The following is a 15812-nucleotide window of genomic DNA, read 5'->3' as shown; positions in this document are numbered from 1 at the left end:
ATGGTTTTTCTCATATGGTCTCAGATAAATAAAACTTTTATGAATTCATGAATGAAACAATGACTGCTGGATCATACATACAGCATCCAGCAGATATACAGTATACTAACCCTCTCAGTCAGTGTGAGTTCAAACTCCAGTCAACATAGCGTCAGTACCTTTGCTCTGTTGTGTCATAGATGTGAGCCTACTTGTGAACGTACAATTTAAATAATGTATGTCAGTGGTGTTCAGGCTCTGCACTGTGGTTGTATGCCTTAGCTGAACCGCTCCACAACCTCAACCATCCTTCCATTAAATTCTCACCGACAATGGAGAGAATGAGATGCATTGAAATATTGATTATTGTATAGAAGAGTGTGCTCTTCATACACTTTAAGCACACTACTTTATAAAGGGGACTGAACCTGTAAATATACCTTGTCTTGGACACAATGGTATACTCATGTCACAACAAATAGAACAAAATATGATGATTAGTTTTACCAGCTAATATATCACTGTGTAAGCTTTTTTCAATTTCCCTACTTAGAAAACCCCATATACTTTATAGGGTTATATATATATATATATATATATATATATTGTATAGTCCATGCAGCCTCTTCAAAGAAAAGAAAAGAAAACGAATATAAGTAATGTGTGGTGCTAATTACTGTCAAAATAAATTGCTTTTGTCAAATCAGAGTTTTCTCAGGTTATCAGGGTGTCAGCCACAGCTGCCATGGCAATATTTCAACAGTTAAAGCTGAAGCAGAGTCATGTGTCACATACCCAATACTTTATTACAGAATGATGCATTTTTTGAAAACACACACAAACCCCAAAACACGCAGGACAGAAAACACAATCAAACAGTCCCAAAACACATGCAAGTCCCAAAACACAATCAAGCAAGTCCCAAAACACAATCCAGTAAGTCCCAAAACACAACCAAGTAAGTCCCAAAACACAACCAAGTAAGTCCCAATACACAATCAAGTAAGTCCCAAAACACAATCAAGTCAGTCCCAAAACACAACCAAGTAAGTCGAAGTCAGGTAAGTGATGAAGGATCTCCCAATCCTTACCCTTACCAGTGTGTGGACTGGTGCCGAAAAAATCCACTACCAAGGAGCTGTGCTGTGGGGGGAGGCCAACATCTTCCCCCCAACCTCTCTTTGAACCTCTGAGGCTGAATGGGCAGACAGTTGAGCAGGTAGAGGCCTTTTCAATACCTGGGCACAGAGATTGACACCTGCCTGTCCTTCTCCCAGCACACAGACTCTGTACAAGAAGGCACAGCAATGCCTGTTCAGGCTGAGGAAACTCAGGAGTTTTGATGTCAGACAGGACATTTTAACAGCTGTCTATAAATCACTGATAGAATCTGTACTCACTTTTAACATCCTGGTTCACCCTCACCTCTGTCAAAGAAAAACCAAAGCTTTCCAGGATCATTAATCAAGCATACAAAAAAACTGGGAAAACTCAAAATCAATTATCAGTACTCCACACCCAGGCAGTTAAAAGGAAAGCCAACCTCATGAAACAGGATCCCACCCACCCCCTGCATAAGTCCATCCAACTTCTGCCATCAGGCCGTCGATATAAAGTATCCAAGCAAAACATCCACAAAAACTCATTCATACACATTGCCATAAACTGCTTAAATAAACAATGGACACTCTTATAGTTTCTATACTTGTACTTAAGATCTCACACTGTGTGTGCTCACAGAAATCTGTGTTGCATGACTGCTTATCTGTACATTGTCCTGTCATTTTTCTGATTCTGATTCTGAAGTAAAGGAGTGTGTTTGAGTTCAGAAGCAGTGACGCTGTTCATAAAGTCCATTCAAAGTAAAACAACCTTTTTTTAATTTAATTCTTTTTAAGGAAAGCAAACCTTTTCAGTCTATCCTTTGTTCTGTCATGCTAAATAAAAGCATGGGTTGGACATCAGTCTGCTGTGATTCTTAAAAAAAAACTTGCACAGGCTCTACATTTGATCTAAGTGCATTAGTGACAGAAACTCCTGGAATTAGCAAAATGGCTGATCTTTGAAAGCTCAGGAGACTTTGAAGAGACTATGTTTCCTTTAAAGTAGCACATTTAGCACAATATTTTCTCCCATAATTCCTTTGGGGAAAAAGAGTGTTTAAAGTTGATCTTTCTTTGACCTCAGTAGGATGACTGAGAATGATGAATCTATAGAAAGATGTGTTGTTAATCTGCTAATATCACTGACCTGATGAGCTTATGGGTGCCATCTGTATGCCACAAAGAGAACAGAATACTGTCGTCGTCTCATGTAGACTCCGTCTGCATCGACTCTGAGGGGAGGAGCATAAAATGAATACTTCAACTTCATTAGAAACACCTGTGTAATCTATTTGACCAGTGCTTGAACAAAGTACTCAACTGCAGTCAAACCAGCCGCTGTGCTGTGACTGACAGGCTTGAGGCTTGAACGTGGAAAACAGGGTTCACTCGGAGAGACTCAGGGAGTTTCAGCTTGACAGCAGCTGGATTAATGACAGCAGAAATTGTGGAGGAAATGCACAATTGTTGTCAAATTTGACAACAATTGGACACGGGCGCTGACCTTCCTGCCAATTCCCTCCTTGGCAGTGCCCAGTGGAAGGAGATGTTTTCGACTGTTTCTCTGTAAAGTACTGTACTGTTGCTTCCGCATGCTCTTTGTTATTTTCTTGTATCCCAGAGACGACCAGATTATCCCTCGTACTGTGTGTCTGCAGATCAATAATTGTGACCTTTTTTTGTTTCCTCAGTGAGGGTTTTACCGATTCTTTCAGGAAGTCATTTTCAGCCACAAGCAGGGACACCTGTTGCTGGATAAACTCCAGGGATTCTTGCAGCAATTGAAATTCTTTGTACAGGACTTCTACCAAGGAAAGTTGAGCATCAAAGCTGACAGGTTTTGCATTTATGGAGTTCAGGATCTCCATAAATTCACTGTTGGGGGATGAATACCCCTGATTTTCTGGTATTTTGGACATCCCGATTCATTTTTCACTTCTGATCTGGCATTATTACAGTAAATATTACATTAAATACAGTCAAAATTCTGTTACACTGATTGAAAATTCAATTTTCAAAATCATTGCTTAGCGGGCCAATACGCTTGCTAGAACCCTGGGATGCGTATCAGTTACGATGCCGGATTGGAGACGCAACGTAACCATTGGTGAAGCTCCTGGTCACCACTGCAGTATTGACTTGATTTTACAGCCAGGTAACTATATTAAAATGTGTTTTTTAAATTCTAAAATTAAAAACACAACAGAGTCAAGTGAAATTCCTGTCGGTGCAAGTTGTTTTGTGTAATCCACTGAGGCAGCACAATAATCTTTTCTTATTGGAAAACTGAACACCAGGATGAACTTGCATGTTTATCTGTTTTGAGGAGATAAAAAACAGTAATCCATGAAATGCAGGGGATGCGGTGTAGTTGATGATGGGATGTGTAAACTGTCAGATTATAGTTTTTACACGCGGAAATGTTGTGTAGCATTAGCAGTCAGTGACCTTAGAATGAACCACCGTACAACGTGGGAAACAGGCCAGACAAATAAGTGACTGACTTGTATGAGCAGAACAAATAGAGCTCAAGATAAAATAAAATAGGCTTGTAACCTATAGAAAGAACATGATTTGGATGTTTAAAGAATAAACAATAATCAGCAATAGTGTAGCTGACTGGTTGCATATGGAACAAAACATAGTGGCACTCATCTTTTAAAAAGTATTTTTAAATACCTTTTCAGTGCTGCAATAAAGAGCAGAACTGTATTAACCTTCAGTGGAGAATGCCATGACCGACTGATGAAGTGCATCATCGCTCCATTTGGTGGTCATCTGCAGGGAAAGAGAACAATTAGACCCCAAAAAAGAGGAAAAGAGGAAGGGTCAACATCTGGAAACAATGCCTCTGTTTCTGACTGTGCTATCCCTCGACCACTTTTTCAAGAAGACAATAAAAGAAGACAGGAAAAACTGAGAGTCAAATCGAAGGTTAATTGCAGCCAGGAAAATGTCAACCCATTTTACCCATCACTCACGAGGGATACTCAGGCCTTGGTGTGAAAAAAGATGCCAGAATATCTGAGTATATTAGCTGCCTTTCCATAATGGCCTCCTGAAGAGAGTGATGATGACATGTTTTCAGCACTCTGTTTGCCCTTAAAGCATTTGTGTGTGTGTGTGTGTGTCTGTCTCAGTGTATATTCACCGGTGTGTATGTGCAAGGATGTGTTATATGCGTTATGTCATAGTTAGCGTTGTTATTGGAAATACAAGCTTCCTGGGAGACGACAGGTGTTGGCACCCGATCTCTGACACGTCTGTGATCATGACATTTCAATCTCCTCCAGTTAGTTTGACCAAAATACAGCGTCTTTTCAAAGGAGACTATGAAACACCATATTCATCTTGACATGCATATAGGCCAAATACAGTAAATATAATGTTGTTAAAGCTGCCTTGAAAAGCTTTAATCATTTTAGTGTAAAAGCTGCAAGTCATTTTAAAGTTAATCTCTGTGACCTGGAATGGTGTGCAGAATAATCTGGAGCTATATTCCCCTACAACGTTCATTGAAGTCATATATCTGGCCTCCTGTTTGTTTAAAATTAATTGGTGTGATGAAAAAAAAAGAAGAAATCTCACATGGGAAAAATTACAACCCACTGCACTGACGTTTACAACTGATTTGGACCAAAGCCATTACACTGCTGTTAATTAAATTGATTAGCTCATGCAAGTGCATGTTTATTGCAACCTTATTGAGGTGACAGCGCTGCAGCACATGGAGGAACCTAATGCTATGGCTGACATTAAATCACGCTGTCACACGCTATCGTCCGTGGCTTCTGATAAAGGACGGATTAGCCTTGATCTTCCTCACAGGACTGCAGAGACTAATGGAAATAAAAAGGATCACTCTCAGTGTAAGAAAAGGTGCTGTAGTCTGGTCTTAATTGGTGAGTTCCCTTGCTAAGTTGGTCTAGTCTTCAGGCTGCCAGTTAGTGAACTGGTCAATTAATCTTCCTTCACTCATAATGAAGTGGGGGATTCCAAGACCATGTGCCCAGAGGATCGTCTGTCCCCGCATCAAGTGACCTGACAATTAAAACATGGAGCTCCCTCCCTCCCCTTCCTCACCAGGTGGCAAATTAGTCTGACCCAGCCTCATATCAAAAGCACTATCAACTTCACAGGCACAGAGAGGGGCGGAAAGGGCAATATCCTCTGTGAAATAGGATTATTGTATTAGGACTTTTGGCCCCATATCATTCATTTTGAGTAAACTGTAGAGAGACTTGTTGGATCCTCCCTGCTGTGTGTCACAGAGGTTTACCCTCTCAGAGGACATAGATTTGATGATGCACACGAGACAGAAGAAAACGCTAAATGTTTAGGATTAAATGTGCTTGACCTTCCTTTGTAGCCATTGTGTTCTATTCCGGTCACTAAGAAAGGATAATAAAGGGGACGGTGACAATCAGAGTCAAGATTAAAAACCAATCAAAATCATGACATTTGATCATCTTTTACTTATACGTTCACATCCTTGTTCTGCACATAGTGAGATACAGAGCTCTGTTCATTACTACACACGTTTACAGGCGTGGCTGAACATAAACTATCATTCTGTGATTCTCAGTCAAATCAGAAATGTTCACCAGTGGGATCAAGAGCTGATTCATCTATTCATTTTTTAGAAGATTTGAGTTTTGGGAACTATTTTTGATATTTAAGGACTGATTGATATTGTATATTATTATTTGCTGTGGCCTCATTTATAGAACGTATGACTGTAGAGTTGCTGTCCTCACTGTAGCTGTGTTATATCATTCAAAAATGTTTCACAGTGAAAGATTTCACAGAATTTCAAAGTGATGCCTGGAGAGTGCAATTCCCTCCAGATCAGTACCAACATTAAAAATCCCCAAAAACTCTGCTCAGATAAACAAGCAAAAGCACAACCTCCTGAGTGGAGTAACGACAACTTGTTATTATCCTCAGAAAACTGGTCACTTTTGACGGCTGAGTTCTAATGTATTCATTTTTGTGTCCAAGTGACATTTTTGCCAGATATAATAACATTCTTTCGGGGTTTCAGGACAATCGGGATTGACCTTGTCTCATGTCACAATATAGATAGATAGATCAACATGAGGTCACTATGACCTTGAAGAAATCCACCGCAGGTGGTCTTGAGGACATCATTTAAATAATGGAAGATTATCACAGTGACCTTAATGTTGAACCTGTGACCATCAACACCGAATACTGACATGAAACTAGAAACAGGTTTAACTTAGGGAACGTTCCAATCTTAGAGTTAGAACTCACAACTTGACAGATGATTTCACCTGTTTCTGTGATTGTTTGTCAATTTCAACATTTTTCTTTGAAGAAAAATACCTATATTATATATGTATATATATATATATACACATACAACTGTTTTTCTCCAGAAAGAAAAAAACTAAAATTCAAAAGAGACTGATGAATATTTTCTGTTGCATTTGTTTAGACCAATAATCTGTCAAATTAGACTAATTCTTAATATTGTCAAGATAATGAGTTTTGCTGAATTGTGAGGATGGTGGTTTTATGGTGCCTCTTGGTCACAGCTCAGTGGCCAACCTTAACCTTTACTGACATTTGTTAAGTTCATAGTTGAGTGTCAGTTGCTCCAATCCTCAGTGATCCCTGATTTCCCAGGTGCTGCCAAGCAGAACAATTGTTCAAACTGGGAATTAGTCCACTCTTTGGCTCAGTCTGGTTGTTTCCACGTTGTCTGCCTGAATGTAGAACACTAAAAAACATTCTTAAATAAGTTTTTTAAAGGCAAAGTAATCCAACACTTCTGAGTTGCTTTATAATGATGCTGTATATATGTGGTTATTTAACGTATATACTGTATATTCTATGCTAGTCCTTCTACAATGTACATTCATTCATGTGAAAATGAATGTTTATCATTTATTACTTTGACCTCTGTGTCTTTGCTGCTGTCACACTAGGAAACGATTATATTATATTATCTCATCATCAAGTGATGGCAACACCTGATCACAGGCCATTGAACGCTGCATTTGAAAATGTAGTCTTAATTCTGAGTGAATTTAGTCGTACTTACGTCAACATAGTGGGTTAAGTCAGAGCAGAGAGATGTGTTAATAACTTATTATGTGAGTACTGTTTTCATTTCTAAATTTAAAGTCTTTTTTTATTTGGTTTTTGATTTTTTTGACCGGGAGAACATCACCAAAGATCCTGAGGATAGCAGAAGTGGATCACTGCCATAAAACACACTTATATTCAACATGATGGAACCCCGGACAACACGATCATTCATATCAGGCATGAAAGCATGCTGGACTCAAATGTAAAGGCGTAACATATTTTAAGACACACTTTTCAAACCTTTATTCTGTTTGACAAAGTCAGGGACCGTTGTAACTTCACTTTCCCTCAATTTTCCTTTTAACTGGCGACCAGGACGCTGTGAATCTGGATGCCAGCTCCACTTACAGTTCATCAGTGTTTATTTGACATGCTTTTATTATCACCAGATGATTCCATACTCGGGGCGTTGTAAGGATCAGATATATTAAGTCACCGTGGTGCCATGTCTATTTTCTTCTAAATGGAACCGTCATTTACAGAACTGACATCCTGATCTAAGCTCATTAACTCATTTGCTGATGCCAAAAATCAAATGAGAAGTAGAATTGAAGTGGCGTCACCCCGGTGGCTAACTGCTGTTTTTTTGAGATTATCAGGTGAGACGACCTATGTGGAACCTCCGGAGTCAGTCTAGTTTGTGTCTCATCGTGAGTTATGGTCTGGTTATAAGAATATGTTAGTGATTAAACTTAAAGTTAGCTGAAGATTAGAATCTTCTCTCACAAATGCTACCTTCCATCCTACGTCCAAGACTTCACTTTTTAAATTGGAACACTATGTGGGTTTTTACATATTTACATTTCTTTCCTTCAGTTGGATTACATTTTATTTTGCCTTTCAAACAACGTATATTTTTAAGAACGTACGTCCAATCATGGACCTGACCTTATTCATTTTCAATTTACAGTGACTGAATTTTTCAAATATTAAAAACCCTGTGAGGGATGATTTAATAGCGAGAGTACCCTGAGTGTGGGTCAAGATCAGAGTCAAGTTTGTTGCCTGTGTCTTGTGGAGTGCAGACTCCACTGAGAGTAATTATTTGTGGAGGTTTTAGGGCCCTGAGGGGGACGGAGTTGGCGGGAGGGGCAGAGGGTGCGCTGAAATGGAAAGCAAGCCAGTCCCACTCACGGTTGATGTTCAGTGAGTCTGAAAGGTCATGTCATGTTTTCTGGCAATTGACTCGCTTGGTTTGGGTTCTGCAACATAAGGCTGGGACAGTGCTGTGTATGTGTGTGTGTGTGTGTGCGCACATTTGCTGGGAAATGTGCCCGTGGGTTATTTTTGCATTGACCTTATTACCCTGCACAGTGATGAGCTTGCCTCCTAACTTGCTACCTGTCTCTTTAACACAAGAACACATCCAGATGCAGACCTTGATCATTCTTGAGGCTTCTAAGATGCATCACCTTTAAATGAAATAATACAAAGAACAGTAAACTGCTCTATAACCTGTGTTTCCTCTCATGTATGGATATAGACCTTGGTGTGTGAAACACTATACACTATACATTATTATATCATCTGCACGGATATTTCCACAGATATGGCTTCTGCCTTGCAGCCATTCTGTGCAGTAATTCACCAGAACAATGTAGTCTTAACCTCTTGCCTTTGTTCATCATCTGGGATGCTCAACTCTCCAGCTATAAATAAAGAATCACCGTCGGCACTGCAAGCATTTCTGGTGTGAGATCAAACATTTATCAAAGTACTTGTAACATCATTTCATGTCGTTTATTGATTAACTGTTTTTAACCCATATTTAAGTATCATTGTCACAAGCATGCAAATCATTATCAATGTATTTGTGTACATGCACATCAAACCAATAAAAAAAAGCAACAAACCTCTAGATAATAGCATACATGTTAGAGTTTTACCAGCAGATCCTTTGCCAGCCTTTACTCTGCCATGCCTACGCGCTTGACTCCTGCACTTGAGCAGATCAGTGGCAGAGTTCCAGAAACACTTAGATCATTTTACCCGGGGCACAGAGAGGCCAGAGAGGAGCCACTGACCCTGTGCTCGTCAGGCAGGGCTTTACGCCTCGCTGACTTCCCTAGTGTGGCATTTCTCCTGTATTTGCCCCCTCCCAACGCCTCCCTATGTAACCGCCACTGCAGTGCAAAAAAAAGATCATTGTCTGTAGAGATATCAATCAAATCAACAGCATCTGGGGTCAGTCTGCTGACAGTGTTCCCTCTTTGCTGTCCCAGCTCTCATGTAAACTGACAATAATGACAGGATGTCAGAAATATTATCAGTGAACAAGAAACGACACTTTGAATTCTACTTAAACAGGGACATTGCACCTGTCTCCCTCCCATCACCCGACACCAGACCTTAACACACTCACTTCGCTTTTCTCTACATGGTGTGTGTGTGTGTGTAGTTTTAAAGCCCCTCCCCCACCCACATCTACAGCAAACACTGTCCCCACCATCCACCCACCTCTACGATGAACACACCCCCCCGCTATGGGTCATACAATGGTCATGACATTATTAAAGGATCAATTGTGCCTTAAAACACTGCCTCTGCTACATGTAGGGGAACAGATGGGGCTCATGCAAAGCGGATTCAATATCTATTTAAAGTGCTTTGGAGACAATGATCTAATGAGACATTTACATTTTGTTCAGCTGAGCCGAGAAAGCAAAGAGCAAGTGTGTTCCGAGGCATTCTTCATTTTATATCATTTTATTATAAATGGAATCCTCTCAGTGTTTTGTCCACCAATAAAATAAATTGTTGTTAATCCCAATGAAAGAAGATGATCAACAGAACACAGCTGCTGGATATGTGCCGGATCACAAAGTCAGAACAACATGTTAAATCCCAGAGTTTTGGTGTATTTGGATCCAATTGCATCCCCGTTTTTACAAATACTGAAAGTTTTGCCAGTCAGAAAGTTTTGGACACTTTGTCTCCGTGAGAATGATGAAATGCTCCAGCGTCGTTGAGAGGCATGGACACGCTCCCTGTCCATAAGCCCCCTGTCAGGGGAGTTGTAAAGACGGTGTTTGGGAGGTAAAAGCGAGGACATCACGCTGTGCTGGGATCAACACGTGTCTGCAAAAGCCTGGAGGTTTCCGTAACAATCTGTTCCACTTGGTTCACTCTCGTGCTGTGACCTCAATTTTTGGACGACTGTTGGCGCTTCCTCGCTTTCTGGTTTGACGCTAGAACGTTACAGACAGCACGACATCATACACCTGCCCCGGCCCGAGCAGAGGGGTGCACACAGGCAAGAGCGGCTCCAATATTAAACAACGACGTTGAGGACAGACATCAAATTAACATTTGCGCATCCCAGGCAAGAGCAGCTCCAACTTGGCAATCCTGTGAAATGACACTTTCAATTGGGGTCAATTGGACCCTTGCCTCTGGATTCCAGGCAGTGTCTCTGCCGGGGGGGTAATCAAGGGCTTTAGATATAATTAGAGGACCAGGCTTTCATACTGTAGTTCAAGCAGTGCAGCTGAACATTGGAGCAACACTAGGGGTCACTGGCAGTCCATGCAATCACGCAGTGAAGAGACCCTTTCCCACTGTGCACGTCATCACATTTAGCATTGATCAGAGGACAGAGTTTGTAGTTCCTGCACAAAGGTGACAGTTCAACACTTCACTAACAACCAGGACTTTGTTGCAGTCTCACTTGTGGTCCTCTCATTATCCTCGCAAGCAAAAAAGGTTAACCACTATATATCAACATTTCTATTTGCACGCTTTATTTTAAAACTCTGCTCTAATGTAATTGTGGATCCTTAGTTTGTTACTTCCTTCCCTCAGCGGCGATACGGCGTTCTAGTAATTATCTAATTGTTTGGGCTATGTCTGTCTTTGATTTATGGTCTTGTATCAGTGGCTGACCTGATTTATAACGAGGTCCCCCCACTTGTGAAAATATGAACCTGAATTATGTGGCACTCGTCCAATTATTTCTTTGTTCGGCGGAGGCTCCTGTCCACGTTGACGGTATGCATCACACAGAGCTGCCACTGAAGCTTTCACCTAATAACAGTAATATGATTCATCATTTTAGATTGGCCCAATCACACCTCCCACCGCGTTACACACTTCATTTATCATTGTGTAGATGTATGTACACTTATCCCTCAACATTGGAATCAGACAATTTGATCGAATTGATTATTGGTTATTCATCAGATTGGAGTTTTCAATCATATTTCATCTACTTTCACATTTACGCCTGCCCGTGACAGTATGTGCTGGTCATTACCACTGTGTGATACTGGCTCTGTAACGATGGCACATGCCATTAATCCAGACGGCCTCCCATTAGCAAGTTCAGGGCACAAAGTCAAAAAAACTGGGCACCAAGTGGAGCGAGTTGCTTACCACAAGGACAAAGTTGACAGAAAACATAAGCCCCTCCCCCCCCACACACACACCGGGTGGACAGCAGGAGGATGTGAGTACATGGTTGAAGAATAGACCCAGCCACCGACACATCCACTATACAGATGAGCTGTTCCCTTCAAATTAGCACACAGCTTCGAGACTTCTGCCGGTGTCTGATGAAAAGATGCACGGCTGCCACTATTTGTGCCGCTAAGGCATTCATCAAATTAATTACTGGTGGATCCCAGCACCTCTCTGATACCTCTTTATTTTGAGTCCACTAAATGGGGACTCGCGCTGACAGAGAGGCCTAATACGCCCAGTCTTTCCCTGCACATAATTAATTGAAATCTTTGCTCGCTTGACAAATTGGAATGATGAATCTATCTTCTATGAATAGCTTAAGAAAAATGCATAATCAGTCAAAACCGTACAGTAGAAGCAACATCTCACGAGCTCTGTCTCGCTCAGTCTCGAAGCTCTGTGATCCATTAGGCTGAGGTAGCGCGGCGTGTTGAGACGACTTGCCTTTCTTCCACCACCTCGATTGATAACTTTGGCTCCTTACTTTAATGGAGCGGTCAAGGTGGAGAGTTCCTTTGTATAGTTCAATAGAATAGAGCAAAGATAAATCAAACCCAACAGGAAACACATGTACTGTAGTCTCTAATCTCTCATGTCATAAAATAATACTAATACCCAACACTCTGTCTATTAGTGTATTTTACAATAGCAGTGGATCAAATGTGTAATGTGAAAGAGGATGTTAGTGAACACACGGCTGTCTTCAGCTCTATAGAGCACATTAAAGCATCTTTGTTTTTCAATTTCTCAGGGATTAGAAAAACAACAAAGACATTCAATAGAGAAGTTTGATTCAAAATTGTTTCTGGAGTCATTGTTTGTGCCGTGGGTGACACATGAATTCACTCTCTCTTTCATTCTGTCTTTTACAAACATTTTGACAACAGACCTGGCAAATAAATATCTTTCTTAAACCAGATTATACCTCCGTATATTAATATATATATATATATATATATATATATATATATATATATATATATATATATATATATATATACATATATATTAATTTATTGTACTTAAACTCCTTTTAAATCTGATCAGAATTTCACTTATTGGATCAGGAGTTTGGTTTTGCAAAGAAAATCTTCATCGTTGTCCTGATCTTTGCAGCATTTTCAATATTATGATGAATTTCCATTCCAGGCACTGTATGAGATGTATACGATTTCAAGGGTAAGGCAAGGGTGTTTGGAGGGAGGGTGGCACCACCTCATGTGCCAGTGGATGAAATATAACAGAACAAAATATGCACAGTAATTTGTGTGTATGTGCACACATGTGCAAGTATACATCTGTGATGCTGTGTGTGTGCGCACCGCAGATTGAAAATACACAACGTGAAGGTTGCGTCTGTGAAGGACATATCTTGTCTATGGTAAGTAGTCATCCTTAATAGGTTTGGTTTGGATGTGAATTATTGGTGTGCCAAGTTAGTCTGTGACATTAGTGTTGTCTCTTGGGAAAAGTGCAGAGTGATCTTAAGTCAGCATGTGCCGAGACAGGATGGGGGGCTAAATAAAGGCTCAGATAGATGAAACCAGACCTAAACCTTTACAGCCCAAACACAAGGTTTCTCCCTCCATCTATGATCATCACATTCAAACAGATGTATCCTGTTGTGGCGAGCATTCAAGTTGTAATAGTGTGAAATGAAATGTTAAATCAAGTAAACAATGAAATGAATGTAAGTCAAACTAAATATATAATCGTTATATGAAGCTAATTTCATACAACTTACTATCTAGTTTGAGTTTGAATTAAAGTCCCATCTGCTAATCAGAGCAAATACAACTTCTTATTCTTATTATTAACTAACAAAGGATACATGTTACAATTGTCTGTAATAAAGATAAAAAAATTAAGTTTGTGAGAAATACCTGAAGGAAGGAGAAACTCTTGCACAGAATAATCTATGAATATTTCAAACATCTAGAGTAGATTCCTCTGAATTGTGAAAGTAGATAGAAGCCAGTTTTTAATCTCCGTGTGGATCCTTGATGTGGCACAAAGCAAAGACTCTATTTGTTTAGGAAAGTCTAGGTTCTTTGATTGAAATCCATGCCACGGGGCGTGACATGAGCATTTCCTCTCTGTTCTATTATCAGCTGAGCCTGTAGTGCACAACCTAATCCCTCTTCATCAAAGCCGTGTGGGCAGCAGTCAGCGAGATGTGACCATCAATTAATCACCCACTACCTCTCCTGACCGCGCTCAGTCCCGGCACAGATGTGAGGCCTCGCTGGTTTTGAACACTCACTGGGAGATCTGCTGTGGACATAAGATTGCCACAGTCTGCCTTTATCAAAGGGCTGTCCCCAAAAACAGAGGGGAGAGCCATCAGATTAACCTCTAAGTTGAGCCCTAAATACTTCCCTCCTATAATACTACTTTAGTATCTCAATTTAATTTTAATTGAATGGAATGTTCTCCCGTTTCTTTTTCGAGGTCAGGATGCCTTTACAGAGCGATAAGAGCAGCTCCTGAGCTCATTTACTCCGTCTCACTCTCAGAGTTACTCCTCTCCAACTAAGCTGCTTCCTGAGAAGTCTATTGTCTTATTGGAAATCTCTTGAATATTGGATAAACCACTTTTCCCCAAACCATTATCCCTAAATCAGGCTTCAGTCAATTCTCAACGCACAAGGCAGATAAAACACTAACTTGCTTACCTTACTTTTCCTTAAAACACAAAGAAATGACTTCAATGTACTTCAATGTACTTCAAACTCCAAATGCACAGTACTATTTGCAACATGACCATATAATATTCCATGTAAATTTCAGCATCTCAAGACCAGTAGCTTAAAGCACTGTAGAAGAGAAGGGTTGTGGAGTTCATAAATGAGTAAGAATCTCCAAATGAGTTTGGTGACCTCTTAAACTCCATGAAATTAATATAAGCAGACATCCTGCACGCTGCAGGCTACTGCAGAGCTGGAGAAGATCACTTTAGCTCTCTGAGTTCCATAAAACTTTTATAAGTTGACTTTCAAGACACACTGTAGCTCCTTACCAGTGACAACGGGGAGCAATAGAGGAGCAAATAAACCTTTACTACCTTCTCTTAACCCCTTATACAAGTAAAGGAAAAAACTATTTATATTTAAATTCATACAGATGTGCGGCTGTGACCGGTGAACACCTGTTATATCTGGTGCTGGTGAGTCTGTGCTGACTGTAGCCTGAGATTTCTGTTCCTGGCAGACTGGAACCTGAAGTGGTCTTCTGTCAAATCCGATGTGATCCAAGAACCCTGCATGTTATGCTGCTGCGCTTATTCTAAGATAAAAGAAGGGGAAATCCAAAACAGACAACAATGGAATTTTTTTTACATAATAATGAATTGATCATTTTTATATAATATGTGGCGGCAGCATTTTTAATTGACTCATGTTGTGGGTTATTTACTTATCCCATAAGGGCAGGAAAATATTTTCTCACATATGTTTTTAGATGTTAATCATGTTATTCAGAGCGGAGTCGGGAATCAAACCCGCAAACCTGGAGCGTAAAGACAACTCAACTGAGTGAGATCACATGGTTATCACTATCAGACCTGAAATCAATATTATGAACATGAGACAGACATCTTGTGCAGCCCGCGGAGAAGTGAAAAGGGAACTTGGCTTGGAACTGGAGGATTGCAGGTTTGAGTCCCTGCCAGGCGAAGGGCTATAGGGTACCCCTGAGCATTGTTCATTGCCCCAGAATCGAAGCACACTAGTCAATCAGAACCAATCAGTCTCATAACAGTTATACAGTTGGTTTATGAATTAAATATGAATGATTAATTATGGGCCATTTGAAACCATAAGTTTCATAAGAAGGCACCGTGTGAGTATTAGCTGTCAATCACATGGTGACAACACCCCAATACATGCTGTGCTTTATAGTCTATTTTATGTTTTGTGTGATTAAGACCATGAACTCTTCAGAGAAGTGTTTATTAATATTACAGCGTGATTACGTGCACTTCAATTCAATCAATAGTATTAGAGTTGCCCACTGATACAGTTTTTCTGCACCAATTCCATCAGTGAGTGATACTGATGTGACCACGGTGTGTTTGAAAGTTTTAAGGCCTGTAGCATTTTAAACATTCATCATTAATCTGCTCTTTTTCTAACCTTTTTCTTGCAGCAACTTTAC

The sequence above is a fragment of the Solea senegalensis genome, linkage group LG10 (assembly GCF_019176455.1).
Source record: "Solea senegalensis isolate Sse05_10M linkage group LG10, IFAPA_SoseM_1, whole genome shotgun sequence".
Taxonomy (NCBI): Eukaryota; Metazoa; Chordata; class Actinopteri; order Pleuronectiformes; family Soleidae; genus Solea; species Solea senegalensis.
The sequence above is the reverse complement of the archived record's forward strand: the minus strand, read 5'-3'. Positions refer to the sequence as shown.